Here is a 26,002-nt window from a genome sequence, read left to right on the forward strand (position 1 = left end):
AGACAAGAATCGGGTGGAAGATAGATGATGTCAGGAGGAAGGCAAGGAGGCGGCCTGAAGAGAGAGAAGGCATTGTTGTGTGGCCAGGACTTTGGGGTCTTTGGGATTTGTAAACATAAGGACTTTGTAAATAAACGTGTGTTGGGTGACATGAGTGTGTCTGCCTGTCTGTGTCCGAGCCAGTCTCTACAATATATATATATATATATATATATATATATATATATATATATATATGTATATATTGCAACAAAGAATGTAGGGTAAAGTACACTGGCTGTTTACAGATAAACATAAGAGCACCTTCATTATTTTCTCCTATGGCCCTTAATGCAATCCCTCCCACATGTGTTGTGGGTCCATAGAAGTTTTCAATAAAACAACAAATCTACACCTCATTTGTTCTTGTCATAATCTCACCAGCTGCCCCGTATTCTCCTACTGCTCTCCCACTTTCCAATGATAGCTGTCAGTCTCCAGATCTTGTCCAATCCATTATCAATTCTTTTCCCTTGAGACTGTGCCTCAAGGAGCAACTTTTATTTAACTTCTGACATCATCTATGGGCTCTTGGGTAAAGCACTCATGCAGTTCCCCTTTATTTGACTGACAATATTTTATAAAATATAAGTGTAAACAGTTTGAATTACACGGATAACACTGATGTATTGTATGCATATTGATTTTTTAAGTTGCCTTTGCTAAAAATGTCTACCAAAAAAAAGAATAATAGTAAAAATAAAAGACAAGATAGCTGCGGAAACTTGTGGAACACATCCATGATTTGTGTGAATCCCTTTGTGACTAACTTGGTTTTTGCCTCCCCGCCCCTTAAATTTAAATCATCGAGCCTTCTTCTTAATCTACAGTTCAAATCTCTTGATGCTGCTCTGATGAATAAATGCATTCTTTTTCAATCATCCTTCATTTTATATAGCTACATTCACTGCAATCACAATTCTTATATGCTCTGTTAAGCCTAAAAAGTAGCACTGGATGTCCAAACATTAGCAATACTAAAAGTAAAGCACTATAGAACTCGGAGAAAGCAAAAAAAAAATCAGCAGAAAACTAAACTACCTGGGGCGATTCAATCAAAATATAAGAAATGTAACTTAATGCATTGGGACCTATTGGTGCAGTTATTTATGTAATTAAACAGATTTATGTAATTAGCAAAGCATGTACAGAAAAATTCAATTTTAGAGAATAGCAGATACAACATACAAAACAGAAATGATAGTTTAAGGCAAATGTTGAATATGATGATGATAAGACCCTCGTGCACAGACTGAGGGGACAAAGAAAAAACGGGACTCTTCTAGGACTTTTTTAAAAGTTATTCATGGGTCAGGGAAGTGACACCCTATCCCAAAACATTGGGTGCAAAAAAGAAGAAAATGTCTAGATATGGTGCCAATATGTCTGACAAAGAAAAAGAAAAAAAGGACAATTATCTTATTTCACTCTTTTCATATATACAAATACATGTTACAAGTTCCCTGGAATGTTGAAGTTTACAGGCTCTGAATTTTCTCTCAAGTCCTACTCAGTCTACCTGCTAGGACTGGTTCTTGACCATACTTCGCTAGCCTCTTTTCACATGTTGCCTGTTTCAAAGCATATTTTCCATGTGCCCCTGGCTTTCAGCTAATTATCTGTCAGCCATGTCTGTAAATATGTGTACAGTTAAAGAGGACTCAAAAAATCTTCATGAGCTCAAGCAATGTACCTCTAAGCCTCAATTAGAATCCTGCACAGTTCTGCTTTGGTCTTTATCTTATTTTAGTTTTCTGAATTCTTTGACCCTTGTTTCTTTATTTTAGAATTTGGGTATTTAAATCATTGTTATATCACGGGACTGTTTACCTAACCCATTGTGCTGGATTTTCTGAAAACCATTATATTTAAAATCCAAATATCTTTTTTAGTGATCTCGTAGCCCTTGACCTCTTCTTTGCTTTACAGCTCTTGTTTGTTTGACTGCTAAAGCTCCATAAATTGTCCTGTAACATACATCATGTTTTAAATAGCTGATTCAGTTTCAACCAAGGCAGCTTCACTCTGTCATCAAAGTGTAAGTTTTTCACTTAGCAGAAATATTCATAGGGTATATTCAGAGAGGTAATGTTGTAGAGTCTGGTTTTGAAGTAGAATGTGTTCTTTGATCATACTTTCCCCTTTTCTGAATCATCTGTAACCGAAACAGATTTTGATGACCTAGAATACACTACATCTCTGTTTTCAAATGCCCCAAATCATATTCACATAATGAATGCGTACAACTGAACACAATTTGCCTGCTGCTTCTTAGCCTGAAATAAGAAGAAGAATTTCTATGCAATACATATTTTTAAAATGTCATTCCAGAAGGCAGAATAACAGAAATACGGCAAAGCCTGATTAACATTAGGAACCCTGCAGGCTCCATCCTAATGGCAGTATTCAAGGATTAATTAGAGAGTATGAATATGACTTTTATTAAGCTAAATATAAAGCAAATGTGACAGGTGTAACCTGAGGGAAAAAAAATCATGTGGCATCTGAAAGGCACAATAATCTTCTTTCTGAATAAGGATGAAATATAAAAAGATGATCAAAAAACTGAAATTTCAAAAGTATTTTGATTAGCATTTGTTGGTCAAAAGAGAAACATATATAAATATTATGTCTACACTAATTCATGTTATGAAAAGATCTGAAAAATGAACAATGAGAAAGCACAAATGTATTTATTCATTTGTTCAGATGTACAGAAAATTGGTACAATGGTTAGAATAGCTGCCTCATAGCTCCAAGAGGTAAAGTTCCAATTGCATGCCTTCCTCAAGTCTGTCTGTTTTTTCTCCTAATGATATGTTTATTTGGTTGCAAGAAAATATTTGCTCATGATAAAAAGTTAACACACAATCCAACTTGGACAGTTGATTGTTAGAAGTCTAAATTCAACTTTATCTAGGTTTTACCCAGTAACATTAATAAAGAGTTATTATCAGCATTCACTTAGGGTGTTTCTGGGGTATAGTCAATGATATAAAGACCTACCACTAAAGAGTTGCAGTGTTTGTGGGCTTTCATTATATACAGTGTCTTAATCAATAGCCAATTCCAACTTTTAATTTAACTCCTTTTTACTGTTACTCTAATTCTGCACTTAGTCTATAGATTGAACATGAACTCATAGTGAGTCAAAAATGCATTTTAACCATTGGCATGCAATCATTCTAAACCATCATTTTAATAAATATTAGCATTTTGTGTCTTGACTTATTAGCATTGACTGTGAACCTCTTGTAATCCATTTCACTCTAATATATGTCTGTAACAAATGTGGGCACCCACATCTAAAAGAAGTTGAATTTTTCATGCCAACAACACAAAAAAGTTAATAGCTAAGAAAAAGAGAAGGTTGAATACTCAAAATTAAAATGGTAGGAAATTCAGGGCTTGCAAAATTTCAAAATCCCTGGTAGCCCTTCGGGCAGGCACTCTTCAGTTTTTGGTAGCCCAAAATAAATTTAAGTAGCCTGAATAAAAAAGATTATTTTTAATGTATAATATTGTAAAGGAAACAAAACATCAATCAAAAAATTGTTAAAACACAAATTACAACAACTGTATAAAAATTACAATCATCAACTCAAATATTTGGTTCTAATTGAACAGAAATTTCTATGAACTTGTAAGAACTGTGTAGAACATGAATCAGTCTGTGTCAGATTCTGAATCTGAAATTTCCACTGAAGTCACGGATGAGAAAATGCCACTCGATGTTGAGGGCATAGCATCTCCTTCATCAGCTTTCTCTTCCTGTGCATCGGCCTCCATTTCACTGCTCTTTGTTCTTGTCGGGGTTTTATGATCCAGGTGTCTTGAACCTTTTCCAGAAAACATCCAGAAACGAATTGACTTGTCAGGGCAAAAAGATTCAACTGTTTCCCCATTAATGGAGAGTTGCATGCAGTCATTCAGTGTTTCAGGGTGTAGAGAGGTACGATGTGTTGTCTTCACTCGGTTCATGCAAGAAAATCCTCTCTCACAGATGGCTGTTGATGGACTAAGTGTCAGCATTAATTTCACCAGCAACAAGATATGAGAGAGGTGTTCTGGATTCTCAGAGAGGAGATCTCTGTACAAGCAATCATCTACCTTGCTACCCCGGTGTTCTGCAAGCCACATTTTTAGATCCATCCATTCTTGTGGAATTTTCTCTTTCTCTTCCTCATCTAGCAAACTGGCAAAATGTGTGACAAGATAATCCACCTCTTCATCCCCATAATTTGCCAGCTCTTCTCTGGGGTAGGGAAGAGTGGAAGGGTCAAAAACCTTGAAACAAGAGAGAGGCTTTTCATGCAGATTTTTAAATCTGTTGTCCATGTACTTGACTGTGTTGTCAATAATCTTCTGAATCTCTGCACCAAAGGTGTCTTTGTCTGTACCCTCACCTCTTCTAGCAGGTCGCTGACTTTTTGTGAGCTGAGTTCCACAGTAGCAAATGCTACCATCCTCGTTCACTCTAAACTTTATGTCCAAGGTTTTCTGGTATTCTCCTGGTTTTGTTTTTAGGCTGAGTAAGCGTGATGTGGTGCTCTCAACTAACTGATTTGTTCGTGTGATGTTTAGGTTATCATGCTGAAAATCAGTACAGCACTTGGATAAGATGGTACTGTAGTCCAACATGAAATGCAGGAAGCGAACAAATTTCTCAGTCTTCATCTCCTGCACCACCCCCTTAGCTTTGGCTGCATCCTCGGACTTGACATCACTTCCTCCTGCCATGTTCTCCATATGAACAACAGTGGGAGTGTCATTTTTTTCCACAGCCTTCAGACATCTCAGCCGGCTTGGAAGCCACAGTGTGCTCTTCAGGCTACTGAAATGTGCCAGTTTCTCATTTAGCAGTTCACTTATTTCTGTCAGTTCTCTTCGCTTCTTTGGGGAATAGTAGTACATCTTAAAGATGGTTTTCAGTGTATCTTCAAATTTCACCAGGTACTCACAGCCTCTCACGCTATCCATCACGGCTAGCTCTAATTTGTGTGCCACACAGTGGATTGTTATGATGTGGGGTATCCTCTGTTTCAGTCTCCCAGCTATTCCTGTTTTCTCACCCATCATCACTGCAGCACCATCAAAATTTGCACATACTACTTTCTTTTTCCATGTGTCTTCTCTGATACCCATGGTATTCACTGCTTCATCAATAGCCTCTAAAATACCTGCAGCATCTGCATTCTTGACTGGCTGACATTTGATCATGTATGTGGATATGTCACCATTATCTCTCACATACCTGACATGAACCAACTCCTGTTCTATTATACCAGTGTCTGTACTGCCATCTGCAAGAATGGATAAGAACCTGCTTTCTTGAATTTCCTTTTCGATCTGGTCTCTTGAAATTTGTGCTATTACTCCAATAAACTCTCTGCAAGCATGGTCATTGAGGTAAGTGGAACCAAGATCTGGGCCATTTGCTTTTTGAAGTTTGCAAAGACTGCTAAATTTTGCCAATGGTAGTTCACTCTTTGCAACATAGTACGCTGTTCTAAACAGCTTTTTCAGGACTTCTTGTTGTGCTTGGTTTATTTTTAGTATGTTTTTTGCAATTGGTGTTTGTTCTGGGAAAGATGCTGCAGACTGAGCACCAATGCATTTCTTGTGATGCAGAGATTTCTCATGGGTTTTGATAGGGTCTTTCCTAAAATTACTGGTCCCAGTAACAAAGGCGCTTGTCGAGTCAGAAATCGAGGGAAACTCACGACACACCCGGCAGAACATTATGTTATTTAGCTTGTCATATTCCAGCCACAGAAATTCTTTTGTCCATGAAACCAAAAAGCTGCGCTTTCTTTTTGCCTCATAGTCTGATTTGTCATAACTTTCCCACTTTGTGGTAGGCTTTTCTTTGGCTGTCCCTTCTTCACCCTGACCTGTCTTATTTGGCTCAGCAGAACTAAAATACCTGCGTAAATCCATCTATTTTTACACACGCACACACATAACGATAAATTCTCTGCGCAATCAGCCTCTATCACATGTTTAAGCTTGCTGCGGGAGATTTCACTTGTCACGTTTGAATAGTAAGCCAATGAGTGATAAGACGATGTCAGAGGAATTGGTGCGCAATTAATCCGTCACTGACCAATCAGTACTGCCGCTCTCTATACACAGTTCGTGCAATCGCAAAATGAAAGTAAAAGAACAAGCGCGAATTCAAACGCGATTTCAATATGTCACATATTGACAGTGGCTCATCGATGCCCGTAAATGACATAATTACTCAGCTACATTTGCGAAAGAATGCAAAAGCATTGATGTATATTTTTCCTTCCTATGATAGCCCGACGGGCAGGGCTGAGATAGATTTTGGTAGCCCGACTGGAAGACACAATAGCCCCGGGACGTCGGGCTAGCGATTTTGCGAGCCCTGAAATTTTAAGCTCCAATAATGTATGATTGCAGCTAGCAGTTGTGTCAGTGGTAGATAACCTTGGTTCTGGAGAGCTGTAATGCATATATGCCAATAAACAAAGGTTTTCATTGAAAAACAGTTTTAAATTAAAATGACAAATATTTATCTTAATAAAATACATTATTATATTATTTCACTTATTTTTATTTTTATTCTTTCTGTCACAAAATTCTTTTCTATTTTCCTTTTTTCTGTATGAAACCATCTAGTTTGTGGTGAATTACATATGATGAGTGGGTTAAAAATTACACAATATGACTGGTTGTTTTTCTTCAGCTTGTTTTTGTCCCTTTAATTGGGTGAGAGCTAAGGGAAAAAAAATCTGTTTTCCCCCCTTTTCAAATATAGGCCCATTATAAAATTAAACCAGCGACAATGCTGACATCCAAAGCATATTTATATCTGTTTCTTGTCCAAAAAGAGAATCTTTAATAAGCTTCAGGTCCACTGAAGACAAAAACTGCATAAAAACACATTCTGCCTACTATAATAGCTGCAGTTGTCCTTGCACAATGGATTTCTCCTCCAGAGTCTTTATGCCCCTTTTATGCTCACCCAGACGTGCTCCAGGTGCATCCCGATAAGCTTACGCCGACCCTTCCTGGTTTGGCAGAAGTACCGGCTACGCACCCGGAAGCACTCCGGGTATCCCTGGTCTTCCCCCAAGCACTTCCGGGTGTGATGAAAGTGTTGAGGGCCAGGGCTCCATAGGCATCGGTGCGCCCCCTGGTGGTGACCACTGGCCCTTATAGGGTTGAGCTTCTAAGCTCTGTTCCCATGGTCCCCAAAACCACCAGGGCAGTTATTCCCTCGTGGTCTGGAGGAGGCGTAAGCCCTCCTCCAGTCCTTCTGGGCGTCCCAGCTGGGTACCACCCCCAGCCGCTTGCCACACTGTATATAAACTTCTGTGAAAAAGGATAAACAACTGATGTACAAATCATTTCTGCAAAAAGAACATTTCATTGTTAAGTGGAATTAAAGGACCCAGTGATTGAGAAGGGCAGGTGAATTCTTTCTATACTTTAAAATAATATATTATAAATGTTAATTTCCTTTTGTGTATTTAAGCATACTAGTTTACAATTAAAGTGTGTTGTATATTTTGTATACAATACATTTTAAACACTTTAAATTACACCAGTTTCAATTTTGACAGTAGTTTTAAAGATTAATAAGTGTTAAAGAAAACTTAAAAAGTTAATAAAATTTTCTTCTAATAAATTAGTTTCTTCATTTTTATTCTAATATAGGGTGTGTTAATTAATAATTTTGTTTTGTTTTGATGTGAACTAGACACATTTTTCTGACAGTAGGTAAGTGGCTTAAATTTAGCAAACTTACCAGCAAAAATGGGCCACTGAAAATGTTAAGTAAAACAAACATTTCTGATAAACCAAAGATTAACTACAATTTAAAAATATTGGATTTTAATACAGGACAAGTCAGGTCAGATTGGGGAGCATGCACTGGTAGTACGTTGATGCACCCACCACACAATGAAAAACTTCTTGTTTGGAAACCCCCCTGGCAGACACATGGTCCAGTCCCACCCCCAGAAATGACCATCTATCTGCTGCTGCCAGGTGTTACGTGGGTGTCTCCTTGGCTTGGTCCAGCTGTTTGGGTCCTCAACAAATAGGATCCTGTGAGCCGGGTCACCTTTGATGAATCGTGCCACATTGTGTCATAAGTGATGCTTCCTCACAATGCAGGTAATGTGCCTCAATCTGGACTCCATTAGCAAACGCTCATTCGACACACAAAGTCACACCAGTGATACCCAAGGATTTTCTGAAGAGACACAGTACCGAAGGAGTCCAGTCTTTGTCTCAGGTCACTGGATAGCATCCATTTCTCGCAGCCATACAGCAAAACACGAAGCACTAGGACTCTAAAGACTTGGATCTTTGATCTTTTGCAAAGATATCAGGAGCACCACACACCCCTTTCCAGTGACCTCATGACCCCTCCATGTTCTCCCAATCCATAAGTAAGAGTTAAGTAAACCTCTCGACAAGGTCAACACTCTCTCTGCAGACAGACACACTGCTGATGGCTGTGCCCATGATATCAATCAATATTAAAACCATTCAGTTCCCTTGATCTTATGGGTGCATTTATCAATTCTTTGGGGACAATGTTTCTAGAACTGTGGAATTTTACTGAGAAGCAAAATGTTTTACTGACTCTCTGAAAGGAGCAATTTTACATTCACTCTACTTAGTGAAACACTTGTGGAGTTTTTTTGCTGTCTTTTATGGACAGTAGACAACCCTGACTGGTGCCTGTCACTATCCAATTTGGACCAGAAACCTGATTTAAACCACTCAACAACAGAAGACTCAGAAAAACATCCTGGGATATTCCCGGATGTTTTCACAGCCTAGAAATACCTCTATGCTCGCAGCCAACCATGTATCTCAGAAGCTAGAGTCATTAAAAGTCTCATTCAGCTACAGGCTGCTCTGCTTGTTGGCACAAAAGTTTGAAAATGCAAGTGGTGCTTCCTGTTTAGAGTGCATTGAGAAGACTTACTCACTAAAAGTTAACAGCACATTTTTTAAAAGAGCAAAAATGAAGAATAATCGATGGAGCATGTAAGAGTATCATTTACTTTGTACAAATAACAATCAATCCATAAATACATGGGGAATACTTTCAATACTCATGCACACCCTGGCACTATAAGGTATGATTAATGACTCTACATTACCTACAAAAGCCTGCACACTCAAAAAAATGAACTTTGTGATTTCTTTGAATTACTAAACTAATATCTCAAAATTTAAATAACTGAGCTGTGTTTTAAGCAAAAACATAAGGCACTTTAGTAACATGAACATGGCTAAAAATATTATTGTAAACACTGACCACCTTTGATGTATTTACAAAACTGCATTTAGTAAATCGCACAAGCCAAGTATTATGGCTAGTTTTTGTCCATTAAGGGTTTCCGTAGCTCAGAAGTTTACACATGCTCATAAGCAGAAAATCATAGAGTTATCCACTCCCAGTTCCTTACAGAAGTGCCTATTGGAACAAATGAGAAGAGCTTGCATACTAAAAGTACTTATCGTTTACCTGAATGAGGATCCTGAAGACATCATAAAAGAGTACCTTGTAAGTATGCAAACACATGTTTATTGTAAAAGGCATGCTTTACGGAGCACAGTTTTCCAAAAAGTTTTTATTCCATGGACCAGAAATCTGTAAACATTTTCCCACATGTTTATGTGGGTTTACTCTGGGTACTCCAACAATTCAAAGACATAGAAGTTAGGTGAATTTGGGATGCAAATTTGGTCCTGTGATATTTGGGTGTGTGAGCTTGATTGTCTAGCTTGTTTGTCTAGCTTGTCTGCCCTGGGATTAGCACTTGATGGACTGATTGAGTGTGTTTAGAGGTCTTGGGATGAAACTGTTTCTGATCCTTGAGGTCCATGCAGGAAAGGCTCTGAAGCATTTGCCGAATGGGAGAAGTTCATGGCTGACTACAATCCATGCAGATACTGGTAGCTTTCCTGAGGCAGCATATGCTATAAATGTCTTGCAGGGCTGGAAGCTGTATCCTGATCATCCTCTGCGTTCTTGACACAACTTGCTGTAGAGCCTTCCGAGCAACTTCTGTATAGCTATGATACCACACTCAGATACAATGGGTTAAAATATTTTGAGTTTTGCACTGAGAGTAACAATTGCTCATTCCGTGCATCATTATATTGTTACAGGTTGATTACAATCAGGTGCCTTAAATTTATAATCATTAATTTCAGGGTATTTGATAAAGCCTGCATCATGGAAGTGAATCTAGAACAGAAATAGAAACTACACAGGATCAGCAGCACTGTTTTGATGCTGGGTACACCAATTTGCAAAAACGGGCAGAAAATTGCATACTCAAGGGAGGTAGGCTGCTGTGAGAATGTGTGTGGCTTTATGCCAAGTTTAGTTTTTATACATTGTGATTTAAGCATGGAAACAGGCATATGCACCGTTTATACATGAAGCCACTGCTCTTACCAGGTTTGAAGTGTATCGCTTAATTTGAAATCTAAATAAAATTGTCCAAGTATGTTTTTAAAGTCAGTCTTTCAGTAGTGAGTCACCAGTCTATGCTAGCCTAACTACCAAAGCATGAAAAGCAATATACTCACTTTTACTTTTGGCCAGATTTTATTTTTAAAAATGCCTCAGAAACTAGCACTGAGAAAGAACCTGTTTTCATAAGGAAATATTGTTGCCATGTGTTATTGGTAATGATTTGTCTCTTTTGAATTTTTTTTCAAGGATATTGCAGACAGCCAGGAAGCCATGAACCAGACATCCATAGGCATATTCGTCATCATACATGAAGGAGCAGAACCCACTGATGACTTTGATGATGTTGGAATAATTACCGAAGGTGTTGAAGTGATGCATAACCTACACAACATTGCAAATGCATTTGCTATTTTGTTTGGCACAATGTATGCACTGAATTTGAGCCACCCACAATATTTGAGATATACCTTTGAGGTTCTGCAAAAGATAGTGATGGAACTAGATGGAGCCAAACTATCAAACAATGCCCAAGTACTAAAAAACAAACTATTTGAAGTGACAGCTTTTTTTTCTGTTTTTTTGTTGTTCTTTTCCTAACTAATCCTGTTTAAAGGAAAAATTTAAGGGACTTTGTTTTTTTGAAAAGGGACAGGCTGTTTTTTGTTGCCACCACTGTACATGTGATTTCAGCCTATTTTCCATGACTTTTATCAGTGTTATAAAGACCAACATATCATTTTATATAATTTTTTTTATTTAATGTTTATATTGTTGCTTTATATAATTCAACTTTGTATTTTGTAGCTGTTTTAGTAAATGCTGTTTAAAAGGCACCATAATTGTCGGTATTTTATGTAGGTGAATTGTGTGGAAATAGACACCCATATATTTTGTTAAACCAGCTAAATAAAAAGCAATCCATATGAAACAGATCACTTAGTGGGGACTATTCAAAATAGTTCCATTAGTACTGCAACCTACAGTTAAGTAAAGACAAAATGCTGTGATATTACTTTTATGTTAATTAATTTAGTTCATTCTACTAAACATTAATTGGTCCTGCAAAGTAAAACAATATTGAGATTGTGTTAGTTAATTTAATTTGTTGAACATAAAAAAACACTTCATCTAACTTGACCACATTATGTTGACTGAGTGTAAGTCGTTTAAGGAGATAATACTACAAAATATTATTCTTAGTTTACACAACTCAGTTGTGTGGAAATTGTTGGCAAAACTCAGTTAAGTAAATTCAGCAAGAATTTTTTTTGAGTGCATAACCGAAAATTCACAAGTGGCTGCACCAGCTTAGAGGGCTCAGAGGCAAAAGCATTTGTCAACAAATGGTGGAAGTGGCCACTGAAATAATTAAACTTCATTCACAGTGCCAAAATACAAGCCATCTTAATTGTATCTTTTTCAGTTATTATTGTCTGATTATCTACATAACTGAGACAACAATTTACATCTGTATATCAACAATCAGGGGGAGTACTACTTAACTTTGTGCAATTTTTTACCAATTTTGGTAGCATCACACAATTAGAAAAGCCCTTTTGATGTTGTTTTTCAGATTCATATGAGAAGGCTCATAACTACTTGCTTCGGTCAGAAAACAGATCTAGCATGGACACATATCACAAAGCTCATATCAACTGGTCATCTGTGATACATTGTTTTGTGCTAACCAGAAAATCTTATTTTAGACCAAACTAGAAGTATAATTCTGCACCATGATCAAGTGAAGATGACATCTACCAGCATCCCCGCAACTATTAAGTACTAAATGGTTAACATGTGCAATAAAATAAAAAAGTGCTACCATTGTGATTGATGCAACTATATTCTTAGGACAAACATGAAAAGATAAAATAATGGTTTCATCACTATGGAAATACCCTGATGTATGCATGTAACCTTGCTTATCACTCCGTTCGGCCATCCATTAGGCATGACACTCCTCATACTGAAGGTATTTTGTCTTTGCTTAGTACATTGTGTATGCTCTGTATACATTGTTTATTAATTCAAAAGAAAAGGTATATGCGTGCTGATGTAAGATCAATATATTTAAATCACGCTTTTTCTTTTTTTACAGAACCCTACCAGATCTACAGTGACAACGGACAGGTCTGATTATGCAGGTATGCGAGTTCTGTGGGGCCTACTGCTCAGCCATATATTTTTTCCAACAAACTACACATCAGTAGACTGATAATGTGTGAAGTAAACATTTGCCCTCCCACTATTTCATTAAAGTAGTGCACATTTTGTTTTTCAGGTTTAAGTTGCATTTGATGGACTACATCACTAAAAATGGTTGTTCACCTGAAAGGTAATTCTACACTGACACATGCAAGCACCTATGGATAACACTTTCAGGTGCTGTGACAAAATATTTTAGAAATTTTATTTATATACTTGCATAACAAAGACCAGATCAGAAAACCACTGCTAACTTGACATTTTGATAATTTCTCATTCAGAGCCAAAACCACTAGTGCTACCACAAATGCCAGATAAGTAGCTTGTGACTGATGAGGCCATTCTCAAGATAAAAATAATGGTGTTCTCTCTATGGAAATATACTGATGTATATTTCAACCAACCAAAGTTTATTTAGAAAGTATTAATAATTACATTATAAATGTATTGTTTATTAACTATCTCAAAGACATTTATTATTCACTTAAAATATAATTATAGTGGCCATGTAAAAGAAAAAATATCTTAAGTTTATTGTAAGTATATTACTTTTATGATAATGTACAATTAAAGTTCCATTTTAGTGTACTATTTTGCAAATTTAAATAAACTTAAAAGTATGACCAAACACTAATAATAATATTTCAACATATATTTGTCAGCTATTTCAAATACATTTATTACTAAAATAAAATGTAAAATTTGTAAAAGATAAAAAGTACATTTTAAATCTATTGTAAGCATTCATAGACTTTTTTGAAAGTATATATAATACAAAACTATTTAATAATACTGAAGTATACTTAAAATAGTCTCACTTCAGTACATTCAGGAATGTTTAACACAATTAACGTTAGTATTATGTACAATTTATATAAATTTAGCATAAAATTAGTTGGTTCAATGTAACACGTTTGAAATATACTTATTGTTAGTCCTGACCCAAGTTTATTTTTCATACTGTAGCACACTAGGATTTAATACACTTCAGTCAGTATACTTGTTTTCAACCTGGGCAAAGGCATCAATCCAACAATAAGTAAAAACTATAAACTTAAAAGTGATTAAAACAAGATTAGAAAGAGAACTCACAAAATATAATATGCTTTTACAACCAAATTCTCAATTTTATCTCCTTTTACCTAAGTTGTATCCCATATCTCCATTTTTGTCTAACCTATTTATCCTAAGGAATTTTAGGAGAAACATCTAAGACAAAGTTTATTCTTAAATGAAAATAAGTGAAAATCTGTTTTAAGTCTCATGAGCCATCAAATGAAAACTAATTTGTGTTAATTTTATGACTCTCTGTCCACTTTTCCTTGAATAGTGTTTGAAGAAAATGTTTTGCCTCGAAAGCTTGCATATTGTAACCTTTTTAGTTAGCCAATAAAAGGTGTCATTTTGCTTGACTTTTCACTACATTCATAATGGCTAACACAGTACAACACCCTAGTACTACTAAGAAAATGTTTAAAAGAATATCAATCAGTCTGTTGAGAGAAATGGAGATACATTCCTGGAAATTCAATTGAAAATATAGGTATGAAAGAGTAAGAAACAAAATTTTTTACTATTTACTAATCCCTGATTAAAGGAAATCATCAATGTACTCAAATGACCAAACAAAAATATATTAAGTAACAAGAAAACACAAATGTTAAAGCAGATACAAGTCCAAACCTTTTCTGTCTATTAAAGAAGGCCTGCTGCTCTGCCCTCTCCAATTTCCTAATTTCCAAATGATCTCCATCTCCCATTGAAATTGAGAATTGAAATTCTTTTTATATTGTGATCTATATAGGAGGGAGATAGGGCACACATGTATTACACCTGGAGAAGATATTACGTATTGTACAGTTGTGTATTGCTGGCAATGTGCTTTTATACCGTCCTAATCTAACAACACGTAAATAATAAATGGTGAGTAATAATAATAAATGGTGAGTTCTCTGATCTGTATTCCTTTATTGATATTACAATCTGTCTAAATAATGAGCAGCACTAATGAGCAGAAATTCATAGCACAACAGGCTATTCCAGTTGTAAAAACCTTAATTTCCAAAAGGTGAGTCCATAGAGCCAGTGTGGGACTCAGTTATTCTGATGCAAACATTAATTTCTTCCTTCTTCAACTTTAATGAGGAACAGCAGTTATTTGTCCCAAGTTATGATTTTTGCTGGTGAGAATGTGAGTGAAATATAAACAGAATGGAGTTCTTCTTACTTTTTAAATGTTATTAATACAAATTTGAACCTGTGGTTCAACTGCTGCTCTGTTCTTTTTGAATCATGGTGACCAGAACAAATGCCAGAACAAAGCATTTCACATGCAGTCTTACCAGTGTATTATAATGTAAATCTATTCAACAATTTTTACAATATGACCTAAAATTTTATTTGCCTTTTTAATTACTTCTGCAGATTGCTCAGACCATGGAAATGTGCCAACACAAACCCCTAAATTATTTTCAGAGTTTGCTTCCTGTAAGTCATTGTCTCTTTTCATGTATTTATAATGAATATTCCTTTAGCATACCTGCAGCAGTTTGCAATTTCTCTGAATCATCTTTTCTAAATATCCTTTTAAATACTAAGCAAATATTTAAAAGATGTGGTACAGAAAGATTTGAAACACTGCAAGAGTATAGCTAGTCCAAAGGGAAATAAAAGCATACATAGCAAACAGTGTAAGCAGTAAACCTAGTTTCACATTCAAATGAATTAGGTTGCAAGCATTGCAAATACCTAATTTGTTCAAACAATACAAATATTAAAGTGGAAGAATGTTGCTTTATTATGACTATTTAAATGTTGCATAATCTGTTCATGTACTAGTGGAATTGTCTTTTTCTGTATAGAAAACCTGCTCCAATTTCAGAGAAGGTCTTTTAAATTTTTTCTCTAAATTTCCTATTCTTAATTTTAGTTTGTCTAATATATTTTTAATGAAACAGTATATTCAGTAAATAAATACATCTGACAATAAATCAGCTGAATATCAGCACAGTGAATTGCTAAAGAGTAAAACTATAGGAAATAAACATGTCAGCTTGTGGTCCTGTCTCCATATCCTTACATACAGAACCAATGCAACCCAGTAATATCTTCATTCTTCTCTCCATCTATCCTTATATCCATCTATCATCTTCCAAATAAATTTATCTGTTATGACATCACTGACAGTAAGATGCAATTTTAGCTGCAAAAAGCACAGAAATCACTCCTGGGTGATATATTAATCAAATTCTTACTGATAAATTAAAATAACAGCAGGAGCTCTACAAGGAAACCAGATGCTCCAATGCTATTGTAATATTCTAAAATTTTAGGTTTTCTTCTGAGGGAAGTTGAATTAATTTTCACTGCTCCAAAAAGAGATACTTGTTGTTTTTATGAATATTATGTTAGTTGAAAAAGGTTTACATATGCTTAATGAATAAAAAAAAAAAATTAAAAGTAAAATTTTAAATTACTGCCCTGCCTCTAGCACAAAGAGAAATAAAATCAATAAGTAATGTGTTCAGAATAAAATTAATTATGGACATCCTCAAAGCTGACTAACATGATTTTGTGTATAAGAGAATGTACAGTATGAATAGAGGAATCTTCTTCTTTTTCTTTTTTCAGCTGCTCCTATTATTAGGGCTTGCCACAGCAGATCATCTTTTTTCCATATCTTCCTGTCCTCTGCATCTTGCTCTGTCACACCCATCACCTGCTTGTCCTCTCTCACCATATCCATAAACCTCTTCTTAGGCCTTCCTGTTTTCCTCTTGCCTGGCAGCTCTATCCTAAGCATCATTTTCCCATTACAGTATACAGTAATCCCTCACCTATCGCGGGGGTTACGTTCCAGAGCCCCCCGCGATAGGTGAAAATCCGCGAAGTAGCGACCTATATTTATTTTATTATTTATACATATTTTAAGGCTTTATAAACCCTTCCCACACTCTTATAAACCTTTCTCACTCTCTTGTTAACCTTTCCCACGCTCTTATAAACACTTCCTATGCTCTTAAACACTTTCTACATTCTTAAACACCTCAGACCAACACTGCACACTGCACGCAGCGATCAGACGTCAATGTGTCTGCACTCGCTTTGTGAAGGGGGGCAGCTGAACTGACGCCGAGCAGAAATGGACTTTGTGCTGCTTCTGCCAAAATGCCTGCTTGTCGCTCTGCGCGTTCGGAAGGAGGAGTGTGTGTGTGTGTGTGTGTGTGAGCTGAACGCACCTTCGCTCAAACCCCCCCTCCCCGGAAGCGCAGTACGCTCCTGCCACTTCGCATTGTCAAGGGGGTGGGGAGCTGAATGAACGCTAAGGAGAAGTGGACTTTGTGCTGGCTTTGTGCTGCTTGTCGCTCTGCGTGTCAATAATTTAAAAGCCTGTACAATCAGGCTTTTAGGTGTACATCACCTGTTTTCCTGTCTCACTGTCTTGTCTTGCGTGAAGTTAAAATGTTTTATAATAGTGAGATGTTACTCATATCCTTAGCCCGACATCCACATATCATATGTGTTAACAAAGTGTGTTTTATAAGTTTACATGTGTTTAAAGCATGTGGGATGGGTATTTTAAGGCTTAAACTATAAAAATGTTTACTTATATGGTCTTTCTATATCGCGGATTTTCTCCTGTTGCTGATGGGTCTGGAACATAACTTCCGCGATAGGCGGGCAATCACTTGTATTTAAAAACCCGCGAAGTTGTGAATCCGCGAAAAGTGAACTGCGAAGTAGCGAGGGATTACTGTATCTAGCATCTCTCCTCATGTCCAAACCAACACAATCTCGCCTCTCTGACTTTGTCTCCAAACCGTCCAACTTGAGCTGACCCTCTAATTTACTTGTTCTTAATCCTATCCATCCTCATAATGCCCAATGCAAATCTTAGCATCTTTAACTCTGCCACCTCCAGCTCTGTCTCATGTTTTTGGTCAGTTCCACTGTCTCCAACCCATATAACATAGCTGGTCTCACTACCGTAGACCTTCCCTTTCACTTTTGTTGATACCCGTCTGTCACAAATTATTCCTGACACCCTTCTCCACCCATTCCACCCTGACTAAAATCTCTTTTTCACCTCTCTTCCACCCAGCCACAGGGGATGCACAAACTAGTGTGTTTCTTTGTGCCAGTCCCAAGGCCAGATAAATGGGGAGGGTAACATCAGGAAGGGCATCCGGTGTAAAATTTTGTCAGATCAATATGCAGACAACAATACAGAATAGAGGAATACGGTATTAAAACCAAGTAATACAAGCTTCAAGTTATAGTACTATCTAGTGAACTGAGATCCTTGTCATATCATAAACAAGCAATATGCAACTAAAATTAATAAGAAAAGATTCATTCTTTTATACCTATTACATACAACCAACAGGCAGATCCTCCTTTCAAGAACCCAGACATAAGCCTTCCCAGGGAGGCAGAGGAATATGATCTTCCTGATGTTGCAACACATCCTCCTTTGTTTAGCATTAGTGTAGGGAATTCAATTCATGGTAAGCTTTATGTTCTGCAATTTTGATTTTATTTTGCTGTGATTTGTTTTGATTGTCATGCCTTACCTAGAAACTACTTTGAATATAATACCTACTGTACGTCTTACTCTTCCTATATGCAGTATTCTACTAGGATGGTATTAGTTAATTAAAATTTAAGTAATGGCAAGATAAAATGCTTATTTGTACAACGAACAATAAGCAAACCTGTTTGGAAATCTTGAGAATGTGAAAAAGATGATTGAATGCATAAAGAAATATGATCTTGAAGTAGAAATTAACCTTAGAATAAACTCTGGAAAAAATAACGAAAAAGGGAATTTGAATTAAAGAAAAGTCATGAAAAGGGTTTACAAATACATAGGAGATAGTTGCAGGGATAAAAAATGAACAGACATATAGATCTTGTATTCAGCACATGATATATTACAAACAAGTTTTTGGTAAAAAGAAATCAGACAATATTCAAAATGTAGGAATGTCCTTGTGGGACTATAATTATACTCAGCAAATATGGAAAACAATGAAAAGATTATTACCTATATTAGAAATAAATACAGAAATGATCATTTTCAGGAAAACAAACCAAAAAAATTTTAGATTGAAAATGTCAGTCAGTCTTTGTTCAACCTCCTATATCCTAACACAGGGGTCTGTTGGAGCCAATTCCAGCCAGCAAAGGGCACAAGGCAGGAACAAATCCCAGGCAGGGCACACACATCAGGGACAATTTAGGATTGCCAATCCATTTTACCTGCATGTCTTTGGACTGTGGGAGGAAACCCACACAGACACGGGAAGAACATGCAAACTCCAGGTCTCCTTACTGTGAGGCAGCAGCACTACCACTGCGCCACCGTGCCGCCCCTATATTGAAAATGTATTAAAATAAATTACATTTAAAAAGTTAAGTGTGAAGCAAGATGTACACTAACAAGTTGAAAGACCAACTCATGAGCTGAAGGTTTAACACTTTATAAGGAAATAGAAAAATACAAGAAAAGAAACATAAGTAAGGATCATTAGGGAAAAACAGAATGTGGTGGGTTTTTTTTTACTTTTAAAAGATTAAGTATAGTTCAATCATCTATCAAATAAATGAAACTATGTAAAATACTACACACAGTCTTACAGAAGGAAGTCAAAATATCTTTTTATAGAAAGGTAAAATAAAATTATAATAATAAAGAAAATTCAGAATTTAAAGCTAACTGAACTGTGACCATTAGAGAGCTTTATTCGTCTACAAAAAATATATTTAACTTCAGCCATTTTTATTTTACCTAAAATTAAATTTCATAGTGTGATTATAACTAAAGGAAATTTTAGGCTAATGACTCACTTGCAAAAAACAACACTGAAACCAATTATTATGGTATCAGGCAGATAGCTATTCAAGGGAAGTATTTGAGTATAACAAAGGTTTACATATTCTTTTAAAGCACAATCACAGGAAAAAAAATCTAATTTTAAATCCATCAATATGTGTTAAACATACAACATTTATTGTAAAAACCACGGTGGACTATTTTCTTATATTGCCTTCTTGTTATGAACATGTCTGTCAAATCTTCAAATGATTTTTTAAAACATGAGTATTTTTATATGATCTACACAGTTTTGTGATTGTAAAGATATACATTATTATTTTTTACTGTAACAAACTGAACAATAACTTAATAATAAAAACTTTCTCTTAGCCATATGTTATTTGTTTCTTTGATTTGCAGCTGGACTGGTCAGCATGAAGATGTAGACCTGAGTCTAGAAGGAGACTAAATGACTCAAATTTGCAGCAATATTATTACATATTGAATGGAAACATGGAAAGAATGCACAAATTGCAAACAAAGCTATATTCATAGACTTACTGTACATAGACAACAAAAGCTAGAAAACAATTTATTCAGAATATTATTATTGCTGCTGTGGGCTGGCGCTCTGCCCGGGCTTTGTTTCCTGCCTTGCGCCCTGTGTTGGCTGGGATTGGCTCCAGCAGACCCCCGTGACCCTGTAGATAGGATGTAGCGGGTTGGATAATGGATGGATGGATATTATTATTGTGCAAATAAGGCTGAAAAAGAATGATAAATTTGAGAATAATTTTGCAAAGATGTATTAGCCTGCAAAGGGGAAAGAAACTTTGAATATTGAAAAAGAGAGGGTTCATGAAGAGCTTTATAGGGCTCTGAACAGCCGGAGGTCTTAATTGCCTCACAATTTACAAGAAACAAGCAGCATAGACAAGTACTCAAGGGGTTACTTTTCTAAATTTTGTTGGTGACAGACAGCTTTTATCCTGAAATGGGGATGGAGAAGGAGTAATTGAACCAATAAGGGGATATGTGTTCATAGATTTACTGTGTGCAACAATGTTACCAGCAGGAACAGAGCTGAAAATCAATATGCAGGAGTACAGGAAGTAGGTAATAAAGGCAAAGCAACCCACTTCTGTATGTGAGCATAGGGAATACAGTATACATACTTTGCTATTTTAGGATGTGCCCTGTTTTTATTCACTGTAAAAGAATGCCAATATTGTACAAATTTATTTTTAATGACTTTTATCATTATTCTTCCATGTACAGAATGACACATTTACTATAGATAACTAAAATCATGATATGTTACAATTACTGTATATAATCACTGTACATTGAATGTGTTACAGGCTCATTAAATGTTGTCAAGGGTAAGAACATAACCAGAATAGCGCAAAGTAAGGAAAACTCCAGCAGAAGATATCCATAGAAGAGACAGTATTATACTTGGTAAATTAGTGGTTATGCATATGTTGATATGAGAATTCAGGGGCTGCTAGCAAGTGTTGAGCCCAAGGCTGGATTAAGTGCTCTAGTAGGGCAGTAGGCTTTGGAACCAGTATAGGACATGAAGAAAGGGAGCTGTGGTCTAGAAGAAAATGTGTAATGATTCCTCAAGATGCTAAAGGGCAGGCTACCAGCAGATAGACCAACAGGTTTCAAGGCTACATTACATTTTATTGAGAGAGAACAGATTGCTGGCAAGACCAGACATCCAAGCTGATAGGTAGCAATACAGTGTCTCTATAATACAGAACCTGGGACTAGGCTGCCTATACAAGAAAAAGGGAAATTAATTGTGCTGCTGCTTTTAGGGGATAGAGATCTGTCGAGCTTTCTGATGGACCTAGTTATTTCAGAGATACTGGAATATCAGACATCAGGGGCCACTCAAGGCATATTCTATCCACCCATCTGGAGCTAAAGTAGGGAGAATATGTCTGAGAAAACCCTTATTGACTGCAGGGTACAGAAAGGGACATAAGATTGAGGGTGAGACAGGAATATTGTGCAGAATACTCCATTGTAATAAGGGGCTTCTGTTAATGCTCCATTGTTGACTAACTTCATAAATCTTACTCTAGTACTGTTGAATATACAAATAGTTATGTGTATATTACTTAGGATACGAATAATTTAAATATGCTAATTGAATCATATATGGATACATAATAAGCAAACATAAGCCATAATTCAGACCAGCACCATGAAGAAGAGCCACTTTAAGTTACAAATGAAAACAGTTCTTTAAGTGATAGCAGAAGCCACCAACTCATTCATTGTATTGAAACTGATACCCACATCAAGAGCAGCAAAACTTCTGGTTTCAAATTTCATCATTTGTGAGATCTTCTGTCTGAAGGTTTTGTATTTAATGCAAAATTTATGAACAGAGAATTTTTCTTGCCTTTGTTTTTGTGCTGAAGCTAAAGAAAACATTATTTTTTTGCCTGCTACAGACCAGTGCTATAGCTGTAGTTAATTATGAACATGGATGTCAGAAGCACTTCATTTTAAGAGTAAAGCAGACGAACTTAGTGATTTACTTCACCATTGCACACACCACCAGTACGTGTGAAATGTGGGGGTCCGGGCAGTAAGTGTGTTGGTGGGGTGAGGTTAGGGGATTTAATGTGTTAAATGCCTGGGATTGCATAAACTAAATTGAGGGTTTCAGGGGTCTCAGAAATGTATACCTACCCCTGGACCCACATATTTTGTGCCTCAGTAATTAAGTGTTCAGTAACACTGGAAGGTAGTGTAGTGGCTGGCCCAACAAATAAGCTAAAGGTTTAAGGACTTCTACAGAAATCCCCAAAGAGCCAGTAGTTTTTTTTTCTTGTTTGCTTTCTTTGTAGTAGTGCACTACTGAACCCTCCCTAAATATTTAATTGTTAATAAATGTACAATTTATATTTTTTTATAACAACTTGATAGTAGGCAGGCGAGTTAAATTATTCAGAGCACATTGTAAGTAGGGAATGTGAATCTGAACCAGCAAACATGCAATTTAAGGTCCAATATCCTACACATTATGGCACACTAAATGTTTTGTTAATAATATCAAAAAAAAGAATTTACCATTGTTACCAACAACTATCGAATGTGTGTGGTGTGTGAAGTATTTTTGAATGTTAAATAAAGATGAGAAAGAAATTTAAAAATTAAGCTAAATAACTTGGGCAGAGGAAATCTGTAATATATGTTGAATTAATATGTAAAATGATACATATCAAGATATAATAACATCAGATTTAAGTGTTTTAATATTTATTCATCTACTGTTAAGTAATTACCGTAATTAAAGTTAAATTTTGTTTAAAAACATTTCTTTAATGTTTAAAGCAAAGGGAGGGTTTGAGGTAGCACATAATTTAACATTCTTAAGATATGAATTACACAATAATATTCTCTAAAAGAATACCTTCTTGGAGAGCCAGTAAGCATGTCATTAAAGTATTTTGTTTTAAAGATCAGACTGTATTATCTACTTACTGATATATCTTGCTTAAGAGGACAAACTTTACTTGAAAAAAAAATATTTACCCAATTTTCAAAACTATTTTAATAATTTCAAAATTTTACATTGAGAAAACAACATATATACTTAAGTTAACCTCTGAACTATATTTTAGTAAAAGAAGTACTACAATTCTGATTATATAATGAAAAATGGCAATTTCTTACTTATAATAAAATGCAATATAGTACATATTGATTTCTGAGCAAATTATAGGGTATATTACTTTCGTCAGCTATGTCACTTGGGAGTTGCTGATGAAGCTAAAGTAACTCAGCTGACGGAAATGCTTATTATACATGATAAAGGCAGATAGCATCAGGGGAAAGGCCACAAAAAAATGAAAACTATAATTCAATAGATGATGAGCTTTAGTAAACTGACAGAAAATCTTTCATTTGAAATTTTATCTGGTAAGGCCTAGATATAATTATAATCACAGGCCCATGTAAGAGAAATTATTTTTTAAATAACTCAGTTTTTACAAATTCTTATCCATATTTAGATGTTGCTTTCTGCTTCACAATTGTTTCCAATTTTACAGTTTCACTAAGTGAATTTCTATGAATTGATCGCTTTGCACTACTTTGATTAAGACAAATTTTTAAAAAATGCATGTAAAATGGTTAAATCTGAAATAAAGCAGTTATTTGAGCTATTTATGGTTGTTTATAATATTTTACAGACAATTAAAAAGTAGGAAGCGTGTCATGGTGGCAAAATGGTTATCACTGCTCCTTCATTCCTCCAGAAGATTGGATCCAAATTCTGGCCTGGTCAATGTCACTGTATAATTTTCATCTTCTCCACATGTCCTTGTAGGTGTTTCCCCAGGAACTGTTTTTTTCTACTTATTCCCAAAGCTGTATATTTAAGATAATAGTTACTCTCAATTAGCCTTTTCATGAGTGCCTGTGTGCATGATTATTACATGTTAGTGTGTCCTACCAGCAGGACTCTGTGTTGCTGGTATAAACTTCAGTTTCTTCTATAAATATTATAAGTAGTTTTTTTTCCATTTGACTAAGAAATTAACATAAAGTAGTAATAATAATTTTATAAACGTACCTGTATTTTCAATATGCTGTGGAGTTTTAATAATAACTATCTAGATTGTTTAAACCTTTGACTCTATGAGGCCTCTATAAGTGGATTCTGTCAATCAGACTTTCTTAAAAAGGAATGGTCCTATATACCAAATTTGTTTTGAAACTAGAGTTTTGTAGTTTGGTGCTTTGGATACTAAATGGTATTGATGTCAGAGGGGGACACTTTTACATTTTTTTTGTGCACTGGGTGGTTCCATTAGGCACCACTGTTGGGACTGGGGGGTGAGAAGTTAAAAGGCTATCTGTACTTATTAATGGTATTTGCTGTCCTGCAAGGGAATCATTGCTTTGAAGTTTGGCCTTGGAAGAATGTCTGTATTTACCTGGCTTGGAAATATTGGTTTCTAATCAGCATATCTGAACTTATTAATGTTTGGTAACCATACATTTTGTTAACTTATGTTTTTATTAATTGTTAAACCCAGGCAATTTAGAGGTGCCATTGATTAGACTGTTTGTCCAGGACTGACAACAGAGGGGTGAAGTAAATATAAACTGCTGGCCAGCAGAAGGCAGGAGGGAGAGTCCACAGGAAATGCTGCCAAGACACTCGGACAGGGCACAGGGGCTCGCAGGCAGACAAGGGTACCTGGCTGGCACGACGTGAGGCACAAGGACGGCAACATATACTTCCAGGGAGGAAGAGACAGCTCCACAAGAAGACGCCAGTTGTGGGTCCAGCGAAAGAGGGAAGCCGCATGAGAGGACCAAGCGAAGCTGACAGATGAGGAATGAGGCGTGCCTAGGTCCCAGCCACACAAGGAGCCCAGAGTGGAAGAAAAAGGAACAACAAAGAGACTCTGACAGGGAGTCAACAATTTGACACAGCCTTCTGCCGGGTAACAGAGTGCATCCATGAACAATTAAGTGTTGGGGTAACACAGTGCCCAAACTGGACTCTGCACCACTAAAGGTTGTATCCTACAATTCTTGTTTTTTACGGACTTTTAGAGTGTGGACTGTGTATTTTCCTTTCAAAAAAAAGGACATTAATTCCTGATACGTTTAGGTTCTGTTATGTTCGTTTATCTTTTTAATGTACCTTATATTGTCTTGTACAATAGAACTTACTGTTGGCTTTTTTCTAAATTACTGTTGTAGATTTCATTGTGTGTTTACTCACCGCCCAATTTAAAGAAACCTGTGTGCTATTATTGGTAAATTTCAGGAGTTCCCAGTCTCTTAATAAAACTGGGTGGCGTAGTCGGATATTTTAATGGTGTCTAAGTTAGATTACCTATAAGTGTGACCAGACACCTGTGACATTATGACCTTGGATGGAGCTAGGAGTTGGCAGCTTGCCTGGGAATAAATGTCTATTTACCTGTGATGATGACAGTGGTAATATCTTGTACATGTATGGAGTATCCAAAGATCAGGCCTCCTATCACAATAAACGTCTAAAGTTAGAAGACTTTTGGGTGAGCTGGGACCTACTTTCCTTAGCAGCATGATACACAGTATGTGAGGTATGTATTTAATACACCAGATCGTGTAAAGACTTGTTTTTCTGTATTTATTTAAGTAAACTGAGTGAGGAAAAAGCAACAGCTGAAAATCTGGTGATAACTATAAAAGAACCTGGCCTTTTTTGGCAGCAACTAATATAATTCTTGCGATTTAAATTTTTTTTATATTTGTCTTGGGTTTGAGCCCAAAAAATCACTTTTTTTCAAATTGTTTTTGACACCATTTATTTCACCTGTTAGCATAGTAATGAATCCCATGATGTACTGGGACTGTACAACAGTGACTATACCAATGTGACCATGTAATAATCACCTTATGCAGTCCCTCTTTATCCATTACATGCTACTTACTTT

This window comes from Erpetoichthys calabaricus, chromosome 6 (genome assembly GCF_900747795.2).
Source record: "Erpetoichthys calabaricus chromosome 6, fErpCal1.3, whole genome shotgun sequence".
Taxonomy (NCBI): Eukaryota; Metazoa; Chordata; class Cladistia; order Polypteriformes; family Polypteridae; genus Erpetoichthys; species Erpetoichthys calabaricus.